Here is a 12472-nt window from a genome sequence, read left to right as displayed (position 1 = left end):
TGAAAATTTCCCAAATATCACCAAAGATTCTGACACACTGCTTTCAGAGGGATATCGGACCCCAGGTCACCTCAACTCTAACCGAGCTTCTCCCAGGCACATTGTGATGAACCTGTCCAAAGTCAAGACAAAAGAAAAGATTCTGCAAGCTGCCAGGAGTAAGCACCAGTTGATCTACAGGGGCAAATCCATCAGAGTGACCGCAGACTTCTCTAATGAAACTTTCCAAGCAAGAAGACAATGGTCATCTACCTTTAATCTACTTAAACAGAACAATTTTCAGCCCAGAATTCTGTACCCTGCTAAGCTAAGCTTAAAAATTGACAGAGAAATGAAATCATTTACGGATATACAAACATTGAGGAAATTCGCCACAACAAGACCAGCTCTACAGGAAATACTTCAACCTGTTCTGCACACTGACCACCACAATGGATCAGCATCAAAGTAAGAACTCAGAAATTAAAGGACAGAACCTAACCTCCACACTGATGCAAAAGATAAAACTAAGCAATGGACTCTCACCAAATAAGACGAATAGAATACTACCACACTTATCAATTATCTCCATAAATGTTAATGGCTTGAATTCCCCACTGAAGAGACATAGATTGGTTGACTGGATTAAAAAACACAAGCCATCCATTTGCTGTCTGCAAGAAACACACCTGGCTTCAAAAGACAAATTAAAGCTCCGATTCAAGGGTTGGAAGACAATTTTTCAGGCAAATGGAATTCAGAAGAAAAGAGGAGTTGCAATCTTATTTTCAGATACATGTGGATTTAAAGCAACTAAAGTCAAAAAAGACAAAGATGGTCACTTTATGATGGTCAAGGGAAAAATACAACAAGAAGACATTTCAATTCTAAATATTTATGCACCCAATTTAAATGCTCCCAGATTCTTGAAGCAGACCTTACTCAGTCTGAGCAATATGATATCTGATAATACCATCATAACAAGGGACTTTAACACACCTCTTACAGAGCTGGACAGATCCTCTAAACAGAAATTAAACAAAAATATAAGAGATTTAAATGAGACCTTAGACCAACTATGATTGATAGACGCATATAAAACACTCCACCCCAAAGACAAAGAATATACATTCTTCTCATCACCCCATGGAACATTCTCCAAAATTGATCATATCCTGGGACACAAAGCAAATATCAACAGAATCAAAAGAATTGAAATTTTACCTTGTATCTTCTCAGATCATAAGGCACTAAAGGTGGAACTGAACTCTAACAAAAATGCTCGACCCCAACCAAAGGCATGGAAATTAAACAATCTTCTGTTGAATAACAGATGGGTGCAGGAAGAAATAAAACAGGAAATCATTAACTTCCTTGAGCATAACAACAATGAAGACACAAGCTACCAAAACCTGTGGGATACTGCAAAAGCAGTTTTGAGAGGAAAATTCATCGCTTTAGATGCCTACATTCGAAAAACAGAAAGAGAGCACATCAACAATCTCACAAGCCATCTTATGGAATTGGAAAAAGAAGAACAATCTAAGCCTAAACTCAGTAGAAGAAAAGAAATATCCAAAATCAAATCAGAGATCAATGAAATGGAAAACAAAAGAATCATTCAGAAAATTAATGAAACAAGGAGTTGGTTTTTTGAAAAAATAAATAAAATAGATAAACCATTGGCCAGACTAACGAGGAATAGAAAAGTAAAATCTCTAGTAACCTCAATCAGAAACGATAAAGGGGAAATAACAACTGATCCCACAGAGATACAAGAGATCATCTCTGAATACTACCAGAAACTCTATGCCCAGAAATTTGACAATGTGAAAGAAATGGATCAATATTTGGAATCACACCCTCTCCCTAGACTCAGCCAGGAAGAAATAGAGCTCCTGAACAGACCAATTTCAAGCACTGAGATCAAAGAAACAATAAAAAAGCTTCCAACCAAAAAATGCCCCGGTCCAGATGGCTTCACTCCAGAATTCTATCAAACCTTCAAGGAAGAGCTTATTCCCGTACTGCAGAAATTATTCCAGAAAATTGAGGAAGAAGGAATCTTCCCCAACACATTCTATGAAGCAAACATCACCCTGATACCAAAATCAGGAAAAGACCCAAACCAAAAGGAGAATTGCAGACCAATCTTACTCATGAAGATAGATGCAAAAATTCTCAACAAAATCCTAGCCAATAGATTACAGCTTTTCATCAAAAAAGTCATTCATCACGATCAAGTAGGTTTCATCCCAGGGATGCAAGGCTGGTTTAACATGCGCAAGTCCATAAACGTTATCCACCATATTAACAGAGGCAAAAATAAAGATCACATGATCCTCTCAATAGATGCAGAAAAAGCATTTGATAAAATCCAGCATCCTTTTCTAATTAGAACACTGAAGAGCATAGGCATAGGTGGCACATTTCTAAAACTGATTGAAGCTATCTATGACAAACCCACAGCCAATATTTTACTGAATGGAGTAAAACTGAAAGCTTTTCCTCTTAGAACTGGAACCAGACAAGGTTATCCTCTGTCACCTTTACTGTTCAACATAGTGCTGGAAGTTCTAGCCAATACAATTAGGCAAGACAAGGAAATAAAGGGAATCCAAATGGGAGCAGAGGAGGTCAAACTCTCCCTCTTTGCTGATGACATGATCTTATACTTAGAGAACCCCAAAGACTCAAGCACAAGACTCCTAGAAGTCATCAAAAAATACAGTAATGTTTCAGGATATAAAATCAATGTCCACAAGTCAGTAGCCTTTGTATACACCAATAACAGTCAAGATGAGAAGCTAATTAAGGACACCGCTCCCTTCACCATAGTTTCAAAGAAAATGAAATACCTAGGAATATACCTAATGAAGGAGGTGAAGGACCTCTATAAAGAAAACTATGAACTCCTCAGAAAGGAAATAGCAGAGGATATTAACAAATGGAAGAACATACCATGCTCATGGATTGGAAGAATCAACATTGTTAAAATGTCTATACTTCCCAAAGCAATCTACCTATTCAATGCCATTCCTATCAAAGTACCTACATCGTACTTTCAAGATTTGGAAAAAATGATTCTGCGTTTTGTATGGAACCGGAAAAAAACCCGTATAGCTAAGGCAGTTCTTAGTAACAAAAATAAAGCTGGGGGTATCAGCATACCAGATTTTAGTCTGTACTACAAGGCCATAGTGCTCAAGACAGCATGGTACTATCACAAAAACAGAGACATAGACACGTGGAATCAAATTGAACACCAAGAAATGAAACTAACATCTTACAACCACCTAATCTTCGATAAAACAAACAAGAACTTGCCTTGGGGGAAAGACTTCCTATTCAATAAATGGTGTTGGGAGAACTGGATGTCTACATGTAAAAGACTGAAACTGGACCCACACCTTTCTCCACTCACAAAAATTGACTCAAGATGGATAAAGGACTTAAATTTAAGGCATGAAACTATAAAAATCCTCAAAGAAAGCATAGGTAAAACACTGGAAGATATTGGCCTGGGGGAAGACTTCATGAAGAAGACTGCCATGGCAATTGCAACAACAACAAAAGTAAACAAATGGGACTTCATTAAACTGAAAAGCTTCTGTACAGCTAAGGAGACAATAACCAAAGCAAAGAGACAACCCACACAATGGGAAAGGATATTTGCATATTTTCAATCAGACAAAAGCTTGATAACCAGGATCTATAGAGAACTCAAATTAATCCACATGAAAAAAGCCAACAATCCCATATATCAATGGGCAAGAGACATGAATAGAACTTTCTCTAAAGACGACAGACGAATGGCTAACAAACACATGAAAAAATGTTCATCATCTCTATATATTAGAGAAATGCAAATCAAAACATCCCTGAGATATCATCTAACCCCAGTGAGAATGGCCCACATCACAAAATCTCAAAACTGCAGATGCTGGCGTGGATGTGGAGAGAAGGGAACACTTTTACACTGCTGGTGGGACTGCAAAGTAGTACAACCTTTCTGGAAGGAAGTATGGAGAAACCTCAAAGCACTCAAGCTAGACCTCCCATTTGATCCTGCAATCCCATTAGTGGGCATCTATCCAGAAGGAAACAAATCCTTTTATCATAAGGACACTTGTACTAGACTGTTTATTGCAGCTCAATTTACAATCGCCAAAATGTGGAAACAGCCTAAATGCCCACCAACCCAGGAATGGATTAACAAGCTGTGGTATATGTATACCATGGAATACTGTTCAGCCATTAAAAAAAATGGAGACTTTACATCCTTCGTATTAACCTGGATGGAAGTGGAAGACATTATTCTTAGTAAAGCATCACAAGAATGGAGAAGCATGAATCCTATGTACTCAATCTTGATATGAGGACAATTAATGACAATTAAGGTTATGGGGGGGAAGCAGAAAGAGGGATGGAGGGAGGGGGATGGGGCCTTGGTGTGTGTCACACTTTATGGGGGCAGGACATGATTGCAAGAGGGACTTTACCTAACAATTGCAATGAGTGTAACTGGCTTATTGTACCCTCATGAATCCCCAACAATAAAAAAAAAAACAAAACAGAAATCATTTCCACTTAGGTCAGGAACCAGGCAACATTGCCCATTGTCTCCATTGCTCTTTAACATTGTCATGGAAGTTTTAGCCATCGCAATTAGGGAAGAAAAGGCAATCAAGTGTATCTACATACGGTCAGAAGATATCAAACTTTCACTCTTCGCAGATGATATGACTGTATATCTGGAAAACACTAGGCATTCTACTACAAAACTTTTAGAAGTGATCAAGGAATACAGCAATATCTCAGGCTACAAAATCAACACCCATAAATCTGTAGCCTTTATATATACCAACAATAACCAAGCTGAAAAAACAGTCAAGGACTCTATTCCTTTCACAGTAGTGCCAAAGAAGATGAAATATTTGGGCGTATACCTAACAAAGGACGTGAAAGATATCTAGAAAGAAAACTATGAAACGTTAAGAAAAGAAACAGCTGAAGATGTTAACAAATGGAAAAACATACCATGCTCATGGCTGGGAAGAATCAACATTGTTAAAATGTTTATACAACCTAAAGCAATATACAATTTTAATGCAATTCCTATTAAAGCTCCATTGTCATATTTTAAAGATCTTGAAAATATAATACTTCGTTTTATATGGAATCAGAAGAAACCTCGAATAGTCAAAACATTACTCAGCAATAAAAACACAGCAGGAGGAATCATGCTACCAGACCTGAGACTGTACTATAAATCTATAGTGATCAAAACAGCATGGTATTGGCACAAAAGCAGAAAAGTAGATGTCTGGAACAGAAAGGAGAACCAAGAGATTAATCCAGCTACTTACCATTATTTGATTTTTGACAAGCCAATTAAAAACATTCAGTGGGGAAAAGATTCCCTATTTAACAAATGGTGCTGGGTGAGCTGGCTGGCAACCTGTAGAAGATTGAAACTGGACCAACACCTTTCACCATTAACTAAGATAGACTCTCACTGGATGAAAGATTTAAACTTAAGACATGAAACTATAAAAATACTTGAAGACAGTGCAGGGAAAACTCTTGAAGGAATCGGCCTGGGTGAATATTTTATGAGGAGGACTCCCCAGGCAATTGAAGCAGTATCTAAAATACACTACTGGGACCTGATCAAACTAAAAGGCTTCTGCACAGCCAAGAACATAGTAAGTAAACAAGCAGACAGCCCTCAGAATGGGAGAAAATATTTGCAGGTTATACCTCCAATAAAGGTCTAATAACCAGAATCCACAGAGAACTCAATTGTATTAGCAAGAGAACACATGATCCCATCTTAGGGTGGGCAAGGGACTTGAAAAGAAACTTCTCTAAAGAAGACAGACACACGATCTACAAACACATGAAAAAAAGCTCATCATCCTTAATCATCAGAGAAATGCAAATCAAAATTACTTTGAGATATCACCTAACCCCAGTTAAGAGTAGCCCACAGAACAAAATCCCCAAACCAGAGATGCTGGCGTGGATGTGTAGAAAAGGGCACATTTCTACACTTCTAGTGGAAATGCACACTAATACATTCCTTCTGGAAGGATGTTTGGAGAATACTTAGAGACCTAAAAATAGACCTGCCATTCAATCCTATAATTCCTTTACCAGGTTTATACCCAGAAGACCAAAAATCACAATATAACAAAGACATCTGTACCAGAATGTTTATTGCAGCCCAATTCATAATTGCTAAGTCATGGAAGAAGCCCAAGTGCCCATTGACCCACGAATGGACTAGCAAATTATGGTACATGTATACTGTGGAATATTATGCAGCCTTAAAGAAAGATGGAGACTTTACCTCTTTCATGTTTACATGGATGGAGCTGGAACATTCTCTTATTAGCAAAGTATCTCAGGAATGGAAGAAAAAGTATCCAATGTACTCAGCCCTACTATGAAGCTAAATTATAGCTTTCACATGAAGGGTATAACCCACCTATAGCACTAGTATAACCCAACTATAGCATAGTCAGGTATAACCTGACTATGAGGAAAGGGCCAAGGAAGGGGAAGGGAGGGGGGAGGTTAGAGTAAAGGGAGGGTAATGGATAGGGCCACACCTACGGTGAATCTTAGAATGGGTACAGGCAAAACCTACTAAATGCAGAATACAAATGTCTATATACAATAACTAAGAACATGCCATGAAGGCTACGTTGAACAGTTTGATGAAAATATTTCAGATTGTATATGAAACCAGCACATTGTACCCCTTGATTGCACTAATGTACACAGCTATGATTTAACAATAAAAAAACATATGTTTTGCCTGACATAGTATAGCCACCTCTGATCTTTTGTTGTTACCATTTGCATAAGATATCTTTTTTCATCTCTTTATTTCCAGTCTATGTGTGTCTTTGTATCTGATGTGAGTCTCTTGTAGACAGCATATCACAAAATATTGCTTTTTGGAAGAGCAAGATGGCGGCAGAGTAACAGCTTCCTTGCATCTGGGCACCGTGAGTCTGGGGAGATAGGACTTCAGGCATCTTTGAAGTCCTATATCCCCAGGAGATAGGTGGGATCTGCCTATCATCACCCCTGTGAGGATACAGGGAGTCAGTGAGAGACTTCTGGACCCCAAGAGGAGGACTAAAACAGTGGAAAACCAGCAAGTGGTTGGGTGTGTTCAATCGGTCCAAACCCACCCACAGCTGCACGAGAAGTTAAAGAGCAAGAGGAAGTGAAAAGATAATTAGGGCAAGGAAACAGATAAAAGAAATCACTCATGAGGAAGAATCAGCAGAAAACTCCAGGCAACATGAAGAACCAGTCCAGAACAACCCCGCCAAGGGACCATGAGGTAGCTACTGCAGAGGATTCCACCTGTAAAGAAATGTTAGGAATGACAGAAAGGGAATTTAGAATGCACATGATGAAAACAATGAAAGAAATGATGGAAACAATGAAGGAAATTGCTAATAAAGTGGAAAATAACCAAAAGGAAATCCAAAAACAGAATCAAATAAGAGATGAACGATATGAAGAATATAAAAAGGATATAGCAGAGCTGAAGGAACTGAAACAGTCAATCAGGGAACTTAAAGATGCAATGGAAAGTATCAGCAACAGGTTAGACCATGCAGAAGAAAGAATTTCAGAGGTAGAAGACAAAGTTCTTGAGATAACTCAGATATAAAAGAGGCAGAAAAGAAGAGAGAGAAAGCAGAACGTTCCCTGTCAGAATTATGGGACTTTATGAAGCGTTCCAAGATACGAGTTATAGGAATTCCAGAAGGGGAAGAAGAATGCCCCAGAGGAATGGAAGCCATACTAGAGAATATTATAAAAGAAAATTTCCCAAATATCACCAAAGATTCTGACACACTGCTTTCAGAGGCATATCGGACCCCAGGTCACCTCAACTCTAACCGAGCTTCTCCAAGACACATTGTGATGAACCTGTCCAAAGTCAAGACAAAAGAAAAGATTCTGCAAGCTGCCAGGAGTAAGCGCCAGTTGACCTACAGGGGCAAATCCATCAGCGTGACCGCAGACTTTTCTAATGAAACTTTCCAAGCAAGAAGACAATGGTCATCTACCTTTAACCTACTTAAACAGAACAATTTCCAGCCCAGAATTCTGTACCCTGCTAAGCTAAGCTTCAAAATTGAAGGAGAAATCAAATCATTCACGGATATAAAAACATTGAGGAAATTCGCCACAACAAGACCAGCTCTACAGGAAATACTTCAACCTGTTCTGCACACTGACCACCACAATGGATCAGCAGCAAAGTAAGAACTCAGAAATTAAAGGACAGAACCTAACCTCCACACTGATGCAAAAGATAAAACTAAACAATGGACTCTCACAAAATAAGATGAATAGAATACTAGAACACGTATCAATTATCTCCATAAATGTTAATGGCTTGAATTCCCCACTGAAGAGACATAGATTGGCTGACTGGATTAAAAAACACAAGCCATCCATTTGCTGTCTACAAGAAACACACCTAGGTTCAATAGACAAATTAAAGCTCTGAGTCAAGGGTTGGAAGACAATTTTTCAGGGAAATGGAATTCAGAAGAAAAAAGGAGTTGCAATCTTATTTTCAGATACATGTGGATTTAAAGCAACTAAAGTCAAAAAAGACAAAGATGGTCACTTTATATTGGTGAAGGGAAAAATACAGCAAGAACATGTTTCAGTTCTAAATATTTATCCACCCAATTTAAATGCTCCCAGATTCTTGCAACAGTCCTTACTCAGTCTGAGCAATATGATATCTGATAATACCATAATAACAGGGGACTTTAACACTCCTCTTACAGAGCTGGACAGATCCTCTAAACAGAAATTAAACAAAGATATAAGAGATTTAAATGAGACCCTAGAACAACTGTGCTTGACGGACGCATATACAACACTCCATCCCAAAGATAAAGAATATACATTGTTCTCATCACCCCATGGAACATTCTCCAAAATAGATCATATCCTGGGACACAAAACAAATATCAACAGAATCAAAAGAATTGAAATTTTACCTTGTATCTTCTCAGGCCATAAGGCACTAAAGTTGGAACTCAACTCTAACAAAAATGCTTGACCCCACACAAAGGCATGGAAATTAAATAATCTTCTGTTGAATAACAGATGGGTGCAGGAAGAAATAAAACAGGAAATCATTAACTTCCTTGAGCATAACAACAATGAAGACACAAGCTACCAAAACCTGTGGGATACTGCAAAAGCAGTTTTGAGAGGAAAATTCATCGCTTTAGATGCCTACATTCAAAAAACAGAAAGAGAGCTCATCAACAATCTCACAAGCCATCTTATGGAATTGGAAAAAGAAGAACAATCTAAGCCTAAACTCAGTAGAAGAAAAGAAATATCCAAAACCAAATCAGAGATCAAAGAAATTGAAAACAAAAGAATCATTCAGAAAATTAATGAAAAAAGGAGTTGGTTTTTTGAAAAAATAAATAAAAGAGATAAGCCATTGGCCAGACTAATGAGAAATAGAAAAGTAAAATCTCTAGTAACCTCAATCAGAAACGATAAAGGGGAAATAACAACTGATCCCACAGAGATCATCTCTGAATACTACCAGAAACTCTATGCCCAGAAATTTGACAATGTGAAAGAAATGGATCAATATTTGGAAACACACCCTCTCCCTAGACTCAGCCAGGAAAAAATAGAGCTCCTGAGCAGACCAATTTCAAGCACTGAGATCAAAGAAACAATAAAAAATCTTCCAACCAAAAAATGCCCTTGTCCAGATGGCTTTGCACCAGAATTCTATCAAACATTCAAGGAAGAGCTTATTCCTGTACTGCAGAAATTATTCCAAAAAATCGAGGAAGAAGGAATCTTCCCCAACACATTCTATGAAGCAAACATCACCCTGATACCAAAATCAGGAAAAGACCCAAACCAAAAGGAGAATTTCAGACCAATCTTACTCATGAAGATAGATGCAAAAATTCTCAACAAAATCCTAGCCAATAGATTACAGCTTTTCATCAAAAAAGTCATTCATCACGATCAAGTAGGTTTCATCCCAGGGATGCAAGGCTGGTTTAACATGCGCAAGTCCATAAACGTTATCCACCATATTAACAGAGGCAAAAATAAAGATCACATGATCCTCTCAATAGATGCAGAAAAAGCATTTGATAAAATCCAGCATCCTTTTCTAATTAGAACACTGAAGAGTATACACATAGGTGGCACATTTCTAAAACTGATTGAAGCTATCTATGACAAACCTACAGCTAATATCTTACTGAATGGTGTAAAACTGAAAGCTTTTCCTCTTAGAACTGGAACCAGACAAGGTTGTCCTCTGTCACCTTTACTATTCAACATAGTGCTGGAAGTTCTAGCCAATACAATTAGGCAAGACACAGAAATAAAGGGAATCCAAATGGGAGCAGAGGAGGTCAAACTCTCCCTCTTTGCTGATGACATGATCTTATACTTAGAGAACCCCAAAGACTCAACCACAAGACTTCTAGAAGTCATCAAAAAATACAGTAATGTTTCAGGATATAAAATCAATGTCCACAAGTCAGTAGCCTTTGTATACACCAGTAACAGTAAAGATGAGAAGCTACTTAAGGACACAACTCCCTTCACCATAGTTTCAAAGAAAATGAAATACCTAGAAATATACCTAACGAAGGAGGTGAAGGACCTCTATAAAGAAAACTATGAAATCCTCAGAAAGGAAATAGCAGAGGATATTAACAAATGGAAGAACTTACCATGCTCATGGATGGGGAGAATAAACATTGTTAAAATATCTATACTTCCCAAAGCAATCTACATATTCAATGCCATTCCCATCAAAATACCAGCATCGTACTTTCAAGATTTGGAGAAAATGATTCTGCGTTTTGTATGCAACCGGAAACTGCCTTATAGCTAAGGCAGTTCTTAGTAATAAAAATAAAGCTGGGGCATCAGCGTACCAGATTTTAGTCTGTACTACAAAGCCATAGTGGTCAAGACAGCATGGTTCTGGCACAAAAACAGAGACATAGACACTTGGAATCGAATTGAAAATCAGGAAATGAAACTAACATGTTACAACCACCTAATCTCAATAAACCAAACAAGAACATACCTTTGGGGGAAAGACTCCCTATTCAATAAATGGTGTTGGGAGAACTGGATATCTACATGTAAAAGACTGAAACTGGACCCACACCTTTCCTCACTCACAAAAAATTGATTCAAAATGGATAAAGGACTTAAATTTAAGGCATGAAAGAATAAAAATCCTCAAAGAAAGCATAGGAAAAGCACTGGAAGATATTGTCCTGGGGAAAGACTTCATGAAGAAGACTGCCATGGCAATTGCAACAACAAAAAAAGTAAACAAATGGGACTTCATTAAACTGAAAAGCTTCTGTACAGCTAAGGAGACAATAACCAAAGCAAAGACACAACCTACACAGTGGGAAAGGATATTTGCATATTTTGAATCAGACAAAAGCTTGTAACTAGGATCTATAGAGAACTCACATTAATCCACATGAAAAAAGCCAACAATCCCATATATCAATGGGCAAGAGACATGAATAGAACCTTCTCTAAAGATGACAGACGAATGGCTAACAAAATGAAAAAATGTTCATCATCTCTATATATTAGAGAAATGCAAATCAAAACAACCCTGAGATATCATCTAACCCCAGTGAGAATGGCCCACATCACAAAATCTCAAAACTGCAGATGCTGGCGTGGATGTGGAGAGAAGGGAACACTTTTACACTGCTGGTGGGACTGCAAACTAATGCAACCTTTCTGGAAGGAAGTATGGAGAAACCTCAAAGCACTCAAGCTAGACCTCCCATTTGATTCTGCAATCCCATTACTGGGCATCTACCCAGAAGGAAACAAATCCTTTTATCATAAGGACACTTGTACTAGACTGTTTATTGCAGCTTAATTTACTGGAAGATATTGTCCTGGGGAAAGACTTCCACAGTCGCCAGAATGTGGAAACAGCCTAAATGCCCACCAACCCAGGAATGGATTAACAAGCTGTGGTATATGTATACCATGTAATACCATTCAGCCATTAAAAAAAATGGAGACTTTACATCCTTCGTATTAACCTGGATGGAAGTGGAAGACATTATTCTTAGTAAAGCATCACAAGAATGGAGAAGCATGAATCCTATGTACTCAATTTTGATATGAGGACAATTAATGACAATCAAGGGTATGGGGGGGAGGAAAAGCAGAAAGAGGGACCGAGGGAGCGGGGTGGGGCCTTGGTGTGTGTCACACTTTATGGGGGCAAGACATGATTGCAAGAGGGACTTCACCAAACAATTGCAATCAGTGTAACCTGGGTTATTGTACCCTCAATGAATCCCCAACAAAAAAAAAAAAAAAAAAAAAACTGCAAAAAAAACAAACAAAAAATATTCCTTTTTGTTCATCGGCCATACTATGCCTTTTGTTA

Source organism: Nycticebus coucang, chromosome 8 (genome assembly GCF_027406575.1).
Source record: "Nycticebus coucang isolate mNycCou1 chromosome 8, mNycCou1.pri, whole genome shotgun sequence".
Taxonomy (NCBI): domain Eukaryota; kingdom Metazoa; phylum Chordata; class Mammalia; order Primates; family Lorisidae; genus Nycticebus; species Nycticebus coucang.
The sequence above is the reverse complement of the archived record's forward strand: the minus strand, read 5'-3'. Positions refer to the sequence as shown.